Here is a 14,713-nt window from a genome sequence, read left to right on the forward strand (position 1 = left end):
CAGTGCTCCATGGACTTGGAACCCCCTCCCCCTGCCACTGACCCTCCATCTCCGATATTGCTTGGTGAATGGTCGCGCTGGCTGGGCATTGCAGGGGCTGCTCTCCCTCAGGGGTGGGCTGACCGGCTCAGCAGAGGCTCTGGCAGGCCACTCACAGCGGGGATCTCGGGGCTTTCCCATGTGGCCAGCCCGGGAAAAGGACTTCCTGGCTGCTCTTCTTCCAGGGGGCGGGGCACCCGGACACAGGGCCAATCAGGAGCCCTGCGAGGGGGCAAGTCCACATGAGAGAGAAAGAGAGAAGGGAAGCACAAGTGCTTCTCTCTCTCTCCTTGTCTCTCTGCAAATGCCAGAGGAGGCTCTGGAGCCACAGGGGATGGCTCAAAGAGCCGCATGTGGTTCCGGAGCCATGGGCTGCCGACCCATGGTATAGAGGTATACTTGTTCAGTTGTACTAAATAAATTTGAATCAATACCACATGAAACTGTATGCATGTATTGTCTATTGGAGATTTTAGATGAGTTTTCATAGATCAACGTGACTTAGAAATCCACTTTTTTGGATCTTAAAATTGGAAGTGTGTTGTTTCTTCTAGATTAAAGGATACTGTAATTTATACCTTGCAGAAAAATTACTTCTTTTCTGATATACTGTATACGTATTATAGATAGGCATGTGATTTGATCCTTTTGAACCTGCATAACTGAATGTGAAATTCAGAACAACTTTACCTTCTTTTGGAAAAGAAAGATTTCTAGAACTCATACAAATTTGATTCAGGTCAGATCAAGGAGCTTATTTATTAGCTGCATCACATATAACATTCTGATTATAATCCTCTTACAATCTTGTTCTCATTTATGTTTAATTAAGTATTTTGTACATGAAATCTTGGCAAATCTAGTAGGCAGTTTTACGTTATATGACATCATGACATTAACTGCTTTTAGCTGATTACCTAGATTTTATTGTAGTAGTTTATTAATAGACCTGGGCTTCCTTATTATTCTTTTTTCTGATTTTATTTTAGCATTCTGATTTTTAGCTGTTCACACTTCAAATGCTCATAGTAGCATAGAACAAAATCAGTTAATTCTAAAGTATAGATCATTTGAAATGTATGTTTAGATTCATAGGTATCTGCTAAATTAAAAATATAGGGAGGTATATTTTAAAAATACAGGGAGGTAGTCAAAGTGTTAGAGAATTGGACTAGAATCAAATCTCTATTTATTTATAAAGCCCATAGCTGTATATTGCTCTACCTCAAAAAATCTTTACTGAAGTGAAGGAACATGTAATTAACTCTGACGTATTATGAGGTAGAATGAAATAGCAAATAAATATTTGTTTAATAAATTAGAGAAGAAACCATCAGGTATATAATTATTTTCAACTTTATTTCCTCACAGTACAATTATAGACCTTTCTGTATGAAAATATTGTTCTTCAGCTTTTTCCTGATGAAATGTCATGAAATTAGAGTATAGTAAATAAATGATTTCCACACACTTCTTAAACAGAAGCTTTCCTCACTACTCTTTTGTTCTTTTTTAGAAAAGGAATGAATTGCTGACTATGTTTACTTATTTTAATATGACATGCAACAAGGGCCTGCCAAAAATTTGACCTTTAAGAATGCGTCATGGTCTGTTAAAAACTATAGAACTGTCTCTATTGTTTTCCCTCAGAACAGAGTTCCATTCTGATGAGGCTTTAGTGTCTTCATTAAAGGCCAGAATGAGTACAAATGCTCACATTAAGATTATTTAACTTAGCACAACCAGTATTGCTTCTGTGACTCTTACTTTCTTCAATGTCTTGCTATTATAATATATAATACATTATATCACATTGTAGAAGAGCCAGGTAAAATAAAAACTAGGGGCATCTTACTAAGCCAATTTAGGAAATTAGTGTATTACAGTATATTTTGAAACACTATTATCCCACTGCCAGAATCTGGCAATAAAATAGGTTTATCAATAAGATGTTTTTTACATAAAACCTTATACATGTAAGGGTAAGAATAGAAGTGCAAAGTTCCTATTACAACTTTTAATAAAGTCCAAAGCTCTAATAGCATGAAAAAAACTTGAGTCGATTTTTTTCAGCCTCACATGTTTGTTTATTCATGTCTGAAGAAGGTATGCTACATGACATAATTCCCAATATTCTATAAACAATACCACACAATTCCTGGACAAGCTCAAATATTTACATATTGACAAAGATGAAACAATGATATCATTTGATGTTATCACATTATTCACATCGGTAGATCTGAACCTAGCAATTTACCTAATCAAAGAACTACTGGACAACATACAACCACTAAGAGGACCACTCACAACAGAAAACACATGCGATCTCCTCCAGCTATGCTTAACCACCTACTTTAAATTTGACAGAGAGATCTATGAACAACTGAAGGGATCGCCTATGGGATCTTCTATATCTGGCCTGGTTGCAGAAGTTATCACACAGAAAATCAAAGAAGTTGTACTTCCACAAATAAATCCCAAGCTATGGGTATGTTACGTGGATTATACCTTTGTGATAATCAGTCGCAACCTTGACCAAACCTACTAAGGAATCAACAACATCTTCACAGACATTTGATTTACAATAGAACCTGAGAACAATAATGACCTGCCATTCCTGGACATCCTTGTTACTAGAACCACCAATGGCCAACTTCTAACATTCTTGTACAGGAAGACAACACATAGAGATCAAATCATCAACTTCAACAGCAACCACCCCAAATGCCACAAACAAAGCTGTGTCAGAACATTGTTTGGGAGAGCAGAATCCCATTGCAACACCAAGGAAGCCAGATCAGCAGAACAAAAACACTTATACAAAGTCTTTGAGAGAAATGGATATCCATGAAACTTCATCTGGAGATTATTACAGACAAACAATACAAACATCCAAAGCAACACAACAACTACAACAGGATCAACAACAACCAGATGAATCACAATTCTCTATGTACAGAATGTTTCAGAGATGATAGCCAGACTACTACACCAACATGTCCTCATAGTAGTCCACAAACCATCCTCAACACTCAGACAGACCCTGTCAAAACCTAAGGAGCAGACAGAAACAAACCAAAAATCAGGCATCATATACTGAATCCAGTGCACCAACTGTGAAAAGAACTATGTGGGCCAAACAGAAAGAAAGTTATCTACCAGACTACACAAACACTTTCTGATTATCAAAAGACATGACCCATTATCCCTCATGTCCATCCACAAAGATTCAAAAGGACACAAGTTTGATTTAACCAGGACTACAGTTGTAACCCAAATGAAATCAAGGGAAGAAAGAGAATTCCTTGAAGCCTGGTTCTCCACCAATAAGTCAATAAACAGACACATTGACATCAACCCAATCTACCAAAGTAGAAAGAATTACTTCAATCCCAAAGGAAGCATTTTAAAATAAACAAACAGGTACCCCACCACACAGCAATAAAAATTACAACCTCCCCCACAAGAAACCAGACCACATTTCAACAACAACAACAGTTAGCCAGCCAACCAAATAACCTAAAACCAAATCATGACTCAGAGGCAACCAAACGAACAAATACGATTTGCATCACACAGACAAAACTTAAACAGCAACAACAATGAGCCAATCAAACAGACCAAAACAGACCATGACTAAGAAACATCTGGACAAATAACACACACACCAATTTACATCACACAAAAATGTATTTAAAGGCTAGTGCTCTGACAGATGAGCACAATTCAAAGCACACTGAAGATGTCCCTCCTGAATGGAGATGAAACATTTGCAGCCAAATCACCAAGCTCAGAGATCAAACCAACAGCCCATGTAACATAAAATTTAAAATATAAAATTAAAAATTAAAATATGTACAAATTAAGCAGATCTTGCCCAGAAACCAGCAACATTAATTGTATTCTGGGACTTCCGGTTTAGCGTTCGACAAGACGGGTGGAAGAAGCCGAGGGTCTGGCTTCTTAGCCTGATTTTGTTCTGCCCGGCAACCCCAAGGGGTCGGAAAGTTGTCCTGGAGGGGCAACAAAGAAGGAGGGATGCCTCCTTGGTATCAGTGAAAATGAACATACTACCGAAAATATCATTCTTATTCCAAACAACATCTATAAAACATGAGAAAAAATTCTTTGAATACTTAAATTTATTAAACTTGAAATTTATTTGGCAAGGAAAGAAAGCTAGAATTAAGATGAAAATGTTACAAGATGCCAAGGAAAATGGAGGTCTTGGTTTACCAGAGTGGTTTTTATATTATCAAGCATCTGCATTAATATGGGTAAAAGAATGGATAACTCTTAGAAATGAAAGGCTGTTATATTTGGAGGGGCATGATTTACAAATGGGGTGGCATGCTTTTTATGGTATGGGAAAAATAAAGTTCATAAATATTTCCAAAATCACTATATAAGAAATGCATTATTAACAATGTGGGGAAAAATAAAATGCAAAATATATTTGAAAATTCTAAGGTGGTTGTCAACAATGGAAGCATTTGTACACTGAAATTTAGAAAACTTTGAAAAAATCTATAGACATATAGAGATATTTTAAAATCTAAACAAGAAATGGAAAATCAGAGTATCAATTTATCATGGTGGGCACATTTACAAGTGCAAGCTAGATATGATAAAGATATTAAACTGTATGGATTTTATAAGGAACAAACTGTGTTTGATAAGACGTTAACTTCTGATGAGAAACTAATTAAGAAAATGTATAATTTTCTATTAACTTTGAAAATGGAAAGTGAACAAGTTAAAGAAACAATGATAAGATGGGCGAAAAATTTTGGATACAATATAGAATTAGAAAAATGGCAAAATTTATGGGAAAGAAATTACAAACTGACAATGTCAACTTCCTACAAAGAAAATTTATATAAAATGTTTTATAGATGGCACTTGCCACCAGCAAGACTAGCAAAAATGTTCAAAAACATGTCAGATAGATGTTGGAAATGTAAACATAAGTCAGGCACTTTTTATCATGTTTGGTGGACTTGTGACAAAGTAAAGAGTTATTGGAAAAAAATACATACCTAGCTAAAAAAGATGTTGGGAGAACATGTAGATTTTAAACCTGAACTTTTTTTTATTAGGTATAATGCCAGAAAAGACTAACAAACAAAGCATATATTTGATTTTGTATGTCACAACAGTGGCAAAAATTATATTTGCGCAATACTGGAAAAATGAAGAAATACCATCAGATGAAGAAATAATTTTAAAAATACTAGAATGTGCAGAGATGGATAGACTGACTATGAGACTGAAAGAAAAAGAAGAAACAGAATATTATCAAACTTGGGACTTATTTTATCGATGGCTAGAGGAAAGAATAAAGGATTAGCAATTAAATATGTATTAGTGAATATAAACTCAGACAGCACGTTTGTTGAAAAATTATTACTGAATGTATGGGGAAAAAAACAAAAACTTTTACCAAAAAAAACATTAATTGCATTCTGTTGCATTGCCATGAGGTTCTCAAGTGTACACTATTCAGGGCACAAAGGGCAGGTATACATATGTGTTGTTGTCTGCATGTCATCACAATCAAAAAGAGCAGAAGCAACTGGAGCCTCACATGAACAACATCTGCATATTTCAAACCACCCTTATTAAGAAGTTATAATGCTGATGAATTATAGCATACAAGACTGGGTAGAAAATGGATGTCACAATTAATAGGAAGAAGTGTCAAATCATCTAGAGAGAGAAAAAGAGAAATGTTAAGGAACATAAATTTTCAGAAGAATGAATTGCAAAGAGTATGGGATGTTCTTTGAACCAGATGTCAGAGTTCTGGTGGTACACATGAAACACAAAGCACAGTCCGAAATCACAGGCCTTGGCATTCATTTTATTCACTCCCAATGAATCAACATAGATAACTCATTCCAATTTTTTTATTCCTATGTATAGGGAATCAATTTTAGTTAGTTTTATGGAATTTATCATTGTTCTTTTTTCATAACATAATGTAGAATTTACTAAAAAGCCTACCAATTATTTACAGAAATTTTTCAAATATTTTATTTGAAATAATTGCCAAATAATTTATTTTGGCAATAAACCAAGCTTCTGTATCTTGTGTCTTGTTCTACTTTTATTTGTGTAATCATTAACAGTAGTTTTAAACTATGTAAAGCATGACCCAAAAGAAAAAGTGTGGAGAATAAGATTTTTTTAAAAAAAAAATCAAACTCTTCAGATTAGGTGAAAAGAAGGCTATGTTACTGTGGTCGATTTTAAGCTCTGGCATTTTCCATATCATCCTCCCTAAACTGAGCAGGAAGATTTGAAATTAAAACATGACCATGTTCAGTTTAATGCATCTGAAAGCAAACTAGACTTGGGCTAAATAAGCTTGGGCTGTAAGGAGTTTCTCTCAAGAGTTATAGTCTCTGCTGCAACAGACTGACATAGATATCCTCCCAGAATCTCTATCTAACAGAGCTACAGTAGTCACTGTGGTAGCAATACTGTATTATGAAGCCAGCAACCTAAATTCTGTCCAGCCATGATCGATCAAATAGCAGCCATTGAAACAAAAGTGCTATAGATCAGCAACCGGGCTGCACAAACAAGCAAAGCCCCAAACATGGGATACAGGTACCACACAAAACCATGGCCCCTCCGGACCGTGGAAAAATCTCTCTCCACATAACCTGGTGTCCAAAAGGTTGGGGACCTCTGCTATAGATCATCCAGAGCATACTTATTGTAACCTTGTAAGATTGGACAGTTGTTACTTTCAGAAAATTCTTCTTGATATCTAACCTTGACTTCTTTGTGGTTTCAACTCATTGCTTCTTGTTTTGCCCACAGTAATAATAACAGAGAATATGGTTCTTGTTTTACTCACAGTAACAGAGAACAAGAGAGCCAGTTTGGTCTAGTGCAGGGGTCTTCAAACTTAGCCTTTTTATGACTTGTGGACTTCAATTCCCAGAATTCCTCAGCCATTGTGCTTGGCTGAGGAATTCTGGGAGTTGAAGTCCACAAGTCATAAAAGGGACAAGTTTGAAGACTCCTGGTCTAGTGGTTAAGTCACCAGGTTAGAAAGTGGGAGACCGTGAGTTATCCTGCTTTAGTCATGAAAGCCACTGGATGATCTTTGGCTGGTCACTCTCTCTTAGCCAAACTCACCTCACAGGGTTGCTGTTGTGGGGAAAATAGGAAGAGGAAAGTGTATTGGGTATGTTCACTGCTTGTAAAATAATAGAGGCAGGATTCAAATAAATAAATAAAACTGTTCCCTCTGCTATATGGTAATCCTTTAGGTAAATGATCACTACTGCCGATATCATATCTCCTTTCAGCATTCTTATCGATAGACTAAATATACCTGATTTCTTTCTTCTCAGGGATTAGTTTCTCTTTACCGTCTTCACCTTGCTGAAGTTGTTAACATCCTTTTTTAAAAGGATTTTAAAAAACACAATGCTCAGAACTATTCATAGATTTTCAAATGAAGCTTGGCAAAGTAGTGGATGATCGGGAACCCAGGCTTCTGTTAATAGATCATGAAATAGGAGTTGCCTTTTTAAGCAACTGCATTACATGACTGGTTTTTATTGCAATCTGTTAGAACACCCAATTGCTTTTCACACATATTACTAACAAGTCAGGTCTCTCCTATTCTTTACTTTTGTTTAATATTTTTTCTCCCCAGAGACAAAACTTTATATTTCTCCCTATTAAATTTCATCCTGTTCATTTTAGTCTGGTATTTAGGTGTACATAGATCTTTTTTCAACTTCTAAAATGATATTTTAGAAGTTCTTATCCAAAGAGATATTAGTTCCTCTGAAAGTAATTATTATTCTTAGGCATGTGCATTCTAATGGGAAAGAACAAATTTTAATTCATATATTTTGTAAAATGTTTCCAGAAAATATTTTCTTGCTTGTTTGGGATGAAGAGTGTTTCCAGTAACAAACAGTTCTGAATCACATATGTTCCAACCTCTGTGAACTGGGTTAAAAGCAAAAAATACAAAGAAACAGTTCAGTAACATCCAGAATTGAAATCTGCCAAGCCTTAATTTTTGATTGAAGTATTGAACTGGAATGCTTTTAAAATTGCTTCCTTTATAAATTAGAAGCCAACTATTTTTAAAATTTAATGCTGAGAACACCATATCCCATAGGATAATTACCAATTCTCATAGCAATATGATCCAGATGCTGTATAAAAGTACTTTTTCTATTATGAAGGAAGATAATGTATGTAGCTACTTTTTTTTCTAAAAAAAATTTATTTTCAATTTTGCAATGCATTACATTCATAAAAATACTTCAGATAAAAAGTAAAATAAATTGATACACACAACTTTCGGTATTGCTCACCCATTTCCCCCCAAACCGCATCCACCCTCTAACCTACTTCCCTCTTTCCCTCTTCTTCCTCACTCTCCCCCTCTCCTCCTTCTCCTCAACCTTCCTACTTGCTTCTCCCCTTCTTCCTATCTTCTCGCTCCGGATGTGGTCCAGGGGAAATGCCCGAGCAATTTCTCTCTCTGGATTAAAACATCAATATTATATACAATAAAACTATTTCTACTTATCTGAACTACTTAAACTTCAACCCATCCTCCCCCCACCCCCACCCCCTCCCCCACCCCCCTCCCCCTCCGACTTCCCAGAGCCAAGTACAGGTTTATACAAACGTATTAAACATAATCTATTTAAGTTTACTAATTATACAATAACCAAAATCATACTAACCCTTAACTCTCTTCAAACTTTAACATCATAAATTTATAAACAAATTCATTACTCATAAAATAAGTGAAACGTTGTAGTTCCATACTTCTTCTGAACATATTCTATCCATCTTTCCATACATTAAAATATCTCTCTTGTGAATGTTCCTTTAAATAAGCAGAAATTTTAGCCATTTCTGCTAAATTAGAAACCTTAAATACCCATTCTTCTAAAAAAGGCAGAGAATCCTTCTTCCAGTATTGACCCACCAGTAATATGTAGCTACTTTTTTAAAACTACAGCCCAGAATCAGTTTGACCCAAAAATGCTTCACTAAAATTGTTTTACCAAAAATAAAGTTCAGAGGATAACATTTATGGCAGCAAAGAGCAGCTGCAGAGTAAAATGTAGAAGTATACAGATAGAAGCAAGGATGCACCTACATGTACATCAACTGTATTTATGTAACAGCTATTTTCCTATAAATACTTGGGTATCTGGAAAGAAATTTGGTAGGAGGAAAAGACAATTATATTTCACAAAAAATTGCAAGATCAATTCCAACATAATAAAACATCACTGGACTCTGCTGCTGAACATTTGGATTCTCTTCCAAATAATCCCTCAGAACTCCTCTAAAGATTGTAGTCATACTGTATGATAATTTTGAATGTGTAGATTTTTTTAAAGAAATAAGAGAATATGCAACAATGTTGAATAATTTTGAAATATAAAAACGGATAATGGTCTCGAGATATCACAGCCAACTTTTTAACAAAATGTTAAGAGTTAGAAATACTAAGCTAGAAAATATAAAGTAAGAGTTGAAAATATTAGCATTTCTACAAAAAAGTATTTCCAAGCCACACTGGTAAATAATTGAAACCTACAGTTCAAACACAGTATAGCATAAACTCTATACTGTTTGCTACAGGCCTAATCTGTTATCATTTGTCTAGCCAATTTTGTTTGGAAACCAGACACTTTGAGTTCTAGTCCCACTTTAGCTATGAAAGTCAGCTGGATGATCTTGGGCCAATCACTCTCTCTCTCAATCCAACTCACCTCACAGGATTGTTGTGGGGAAAATAGGAGGAGGAAGATGTGTTAGATATGTTAGCTGCCTTGAGATATTTATAAAAAAATAATATAGGCAGATATAAATAAATAAATAAATACATAATTTAAGGTACTCTAAACAGCTTCAGACTAGACCTGATTCCCAAGGAGAGGTCAGCCACCACCAGTTCATAACATTGTAGTTCTATTTTATCTTTTTTTCTTTATTATTATTTTCTTCCTGGTAGTAAAGTGAATAAGCAAATGTATGTGAATAGAAAATTATCATCAGTATTTCTCATGAAGTACTGGCTGGGTGGGTTCTAATACTGTAAAGCTCTCAGAAACATGAGTGGATTTATAAATGGAAGATTAATTCATCTGATCTGCCTGTAAAATTTCATAAGACAGAGTACAAAATTCAAAATAGAAGCCATGTCCAGAAGCACTCCTGAAGATGTTAACATGCCTTCTACCTGATCTGTTTGCCGCTGTCTCCTGTCATCAGTTGAGACCTATTTTGAGCCTATTATAGTTCAAGATACCAAAGAAAAAAATAACTAGAGGTTTTTAAGAAGAGATTGGACAACCATTTGTCTGAAATAGAGTAAGGTTTCCTGCTTGAGCAGGAGGTTGGACTAGAGCACCTCCAAGATCCCTTTCAACTCTGTTATTCTGTTATAATATCTCTCCATTATGCTTCAGTTGGAATGCTCTTCATCTAGAGCATTTCACTACATATCTGCTTTGATGTTTTTATTTGGAGGGCATTCAAGTTATAGATTCCTTTTTTTAATTCTCAGAAATGCCATATACCCAGTTTTGGGAACTGCAATCCGTACAACTGGAACACACCAAACTGAGATGGATTATTGTAATTTCCTTACCAGTCAGTTACATTTTTATAATGTCATGCCTAGTTTAGGGGTTTCTTCCTTGCAGATTTTATGAATAACATGGACCAATCTTTGTTTTAGGATAAGCAATTCAACTTTTGCTAATATTTCTATTGTAGGGTTTGGGAAAGCAAATAATCAGTTCTCTTTTTATTTCTGAAATCACACTATACTTTTCATTTTAAAATGGAAAAAAAAACAATTATTAACTCTCTTGACTTCATTTGACCATTGGTATCCCATATAGTAGACATCTGAATTACATCATGTCTATGTCTGCTAGGGTGATAAATTGAGAAACAGTTGGCTCTTAAACCAAGGAGCTCAATTTCCATTAAGATATGCTAAAGGTATTTAATAAAAAATGTCTTTTCCTTTAAAAAATGTATTTTCCATTAATATTGTTTAGTATAGTATTCCATATCTACCTGCTTCCATCATTTTATGGCTGCCTAGAATAATTCATATAATAAACTGCAGCTCCTTGAACAAATGGAGGAAATTTTAACTGCCCAAAAATCTTAATTGTCTCATAAATAAAACTGTGATATCTATTACTCACTGGATGTTTTCAGCCACTCAGTTGCCATTTTATGAACTGAGGATGACCTGATGTTTGGATGGAGAATGTTTGTCTGAAATAACCCTTACAGGGTTAATATCCTGGTAATATAACAACTGTATGATCTGCTGGTTTTATAAGATAATTACTCATAACAAAAGTAGTAACCATATATTTTCCTAGATTAATTGGCTTATACTGAGTATTAACTTTGCAGTAATTGTACTTTAGGAACAAAAATAATTCCCAAATTGGTTTATGACAGTATTTATGGCCTATAAATAATATGCTTTATTATCATTGCTATTTTCTCTCATAACAAGAATAAATTTTTGAAAAAGCTTATTCTCTTCTACATTAGAGTCAAGAACTCGTTTAGAAAAATCATGGGGCTGTCTTTCTTGACTAAGCTTTCACATATCTCTAATTTAGATGATCTGTTCAATAAAAAACATAGTCTATTAAAAAATGGTTGTCTAAAGTTGAAATAAGGAATAATTAGACATAATGTTTTATCCTTAGCTCCAGAAAGACAGGATAAAGGGTTTTATTCCCTTTATAAGTTATAAAATTGAAACATGTAAATACTATCTTTGAAAATGGATAGCAGATAAGTGAAAAGCAGATCTGAAATTATAGTCACTTCTCCCAGACTCTAGAAAGCAAAAAATATATAACTATATTATAAGGTGGTCAAAAGCATTTCTACAAACTTTCAAGAAATCCTAAATCAAGATTAATTCTCATATAATAACAAATGAAGGAAATAACTTTAAAACATTCCTAGCTAGGGAGATTTGTAAAATAAAGCTCCCTTTCCCCCCAAAATGAGCTAATTTTTATTTGTCACTAAATAAATTGCATTTCCGTAGTTCATTTTTTAAATGAGATAGGAATAATATTGAACAGTATGAAATACTCTCCCCCCCCCCCCGACCCAATGCCTGAGAGATAATAAAGCAGCAGGTCAGTTAATTTCAGAGAATTTTCCATAAGTTAGTACCTGAAAAAGTCAACCAGAATTTGATGTGAGATGAACTCCTTGATGATCAAATGGCATTATAATCTGGGACAGGTTGCTGTTTTCCAACTGCTTTTGCATCTTTTTATATATTTATTGTTAGTTTTTTATAAAGTCTTTGCTTTGTTTTTGTTTTTCTATCATTGGCCTAAAATTCCATTGTTCTGATAGAATATGGATGATAAATATATAGCAAACAAAATATTGCTTTGTTATATTTTTCCCCCCTTTGGGTGGCATTTTTCTGCTATATAAATAACTTCACATTAAACATGCTATTTTATTCCTGGAAAAATAGTACTTCCAGCTATTGTATTTTCTATAAGGTCAGAAGGAAGAAATCAGACAACATATATTTTGATTGGTTGTTAGATATGTAGTAGATTTCAACTGCCATGCTGACAATTTGCTGTCATTACAGTATCAGATTGAGGAGTCTGTCACAATTCATCAGCCTTGAACTGGATTTTACTAACACTAAAAAACAAATACTGCTACCTGACATTTATGCAAATAAGGGAACATTTGATACCTCAGATTCAATATCTCAAAATGACTTAAAGAGTAAATATCATTCTACCAGACTGAAAATCTTATGTTATTAGACATGAATTAAAATGTTTGTGATTTCCAAAATTGTTCAGATAGCTTATATCATCTCCCCCCCCCAAGAGGGTGCTTTGCATTTGTGTTGAATTTTAACTCTCATAATCAGTAAGTAATATGCCTTAGAAGCTGGGGATAATGGGGTTGATGTCCAGCAAATCTGGAAGAAGAACATCAGAGAGGTAGAGAGGCAACTCCTTTCATAAGGTGGATTACCTTCAATATCTTCTATTATTGGGCAAGAAGGAGGAAGAACATGACTATTTCTGGAAGTTTTTAAGAAGAGACCGGACAACCATTCATCTGAAATGGTATAGGGTTTCCTCCCTTCCAACTTTTTATTATTGTTGTTGTTGTTGTTGTTACTGATCATCGCACAGTCAGCCAGATGTACAGACTGGATTTGGAACTTTTGTCTACCTATTGAGTCGCAGGATGGAAGCAGTTCCTAGTAAGGCCGCCTTTTGCAATTGACTAATGGCAAATTTATCAATGCCAATGGTGTTCAAGTGGTGCTCCAGTTGTTTTGGGATTGCACCCAAGGCTCCTATTACTATTGGTACTACCCTTGCTTGCTTTTGCCACAGTCTTTCTACTTCTATTTGTAGGTCTTTGTATTTTGTTATCTTCTCCAGTTCTTTCTCATCTATTCTGCTGTCTCCAGGCACTGCCACGTCCAGTATCCAGACTTTTTTGTCTTTCTTATCGACAGTTGTTAAGTCCAGGGTGTTACGTTGCAGGTGCTTGTCTGTTTGAATTCTGAAGTCCCAGAACAGTTTAATTTTATCATTTTCTATGACTTTCTCTATTTTATGATCCCACCAGTTCTTGCTTATAGGCAAATAATATTTCTTGCAGATTTTCCAATGTACCATTGTTGCTACTTTGTCATGCTGCTGCTTGTAGTCAGTCTGTGTGATCTTCTTGCAGCAGCTTACCAGGTGGTCCACTATTTCTTCACCTTCTCTGCATAAGTGGCACTTACTGTCTGTTGCTGTCTTCTCAATTTTGACTTTATATGCATTTGTCCTTAAGGCTTGGTCTTATGCAGCCAGAATTAGTCCCTCGGTTTCTTTCTTCAATTTTCCTGCTCTTAGCCATTGCCAGGTCTTGTTATTAACTGCTTTCCCAGCTATTTTTTTAACGTACTGGCTGTGTACTGCCTTGTCTTCCCATGTACTGTATTCTGTTCTTCATTTGGTCTTTCGTGTAGGCCAGTTTGGTCTCTCCAGTTGTCAGTAAACCTTCCTGATATACTAATTTCAGTGCATCTTCATCATTGTCCTTCAGATATTCTTCCAAAGCCATTTTTTCTTTTTCAATCATCTGATGTATTTGCAGCATTCCACGCCCACCTATTTGCCTTGGTAGATAAAGTCTATCAATGTCACTGTGTGGATGAAGGGCATGATTCACTGTCATTATTTTTCTGGTCTTCCTATCCATTGCTTTTAGTTCTGCTTGAGTCCAGTCCACTATTCCAGCTGTGTATCTAATGAGTGAAATTGCCTTCATGGTGTTGATAGCCTTCATGGTATTTCCTCCATTGAGTTCGGACTTTAAGATCTTCTTCACTCTCTTGATGTATTCACCTCTAATCTTTTTCTTACTTCAGTGTGCTTGATGTTGCCAGCTTGAAGGATACCCAAGTATTTGTAGTAATCTTTCTCATCCAGAGTCTTAATATTATTTTCGTGGGGCATCTTGATTCCTTCAGTTTTCACTATTTTTCCTTGTTTGATAGTAAGTGTGGCACATTTGTCCAAGCCAAATTCCATTGCAATATCTTGGCTATATATACAGACAGTGTTGAGCA

This window comes from Crotalus tigris, unplaced genomic scaffold, assembly GCF_016545835.1.
Source record: "Crotalus tigris isolate CLP2741 ecotype Arizona unplaced genomic scaffold, ASM1654583v1 scf7180000019971.1508617, whole genome shotgun sequence".
Lineage (NCBI taxonomy): Eukaryota > Metazoa > Chordata > Lepidosauria > Squamata > Viperidae > Crotalus > Crotalus tigris.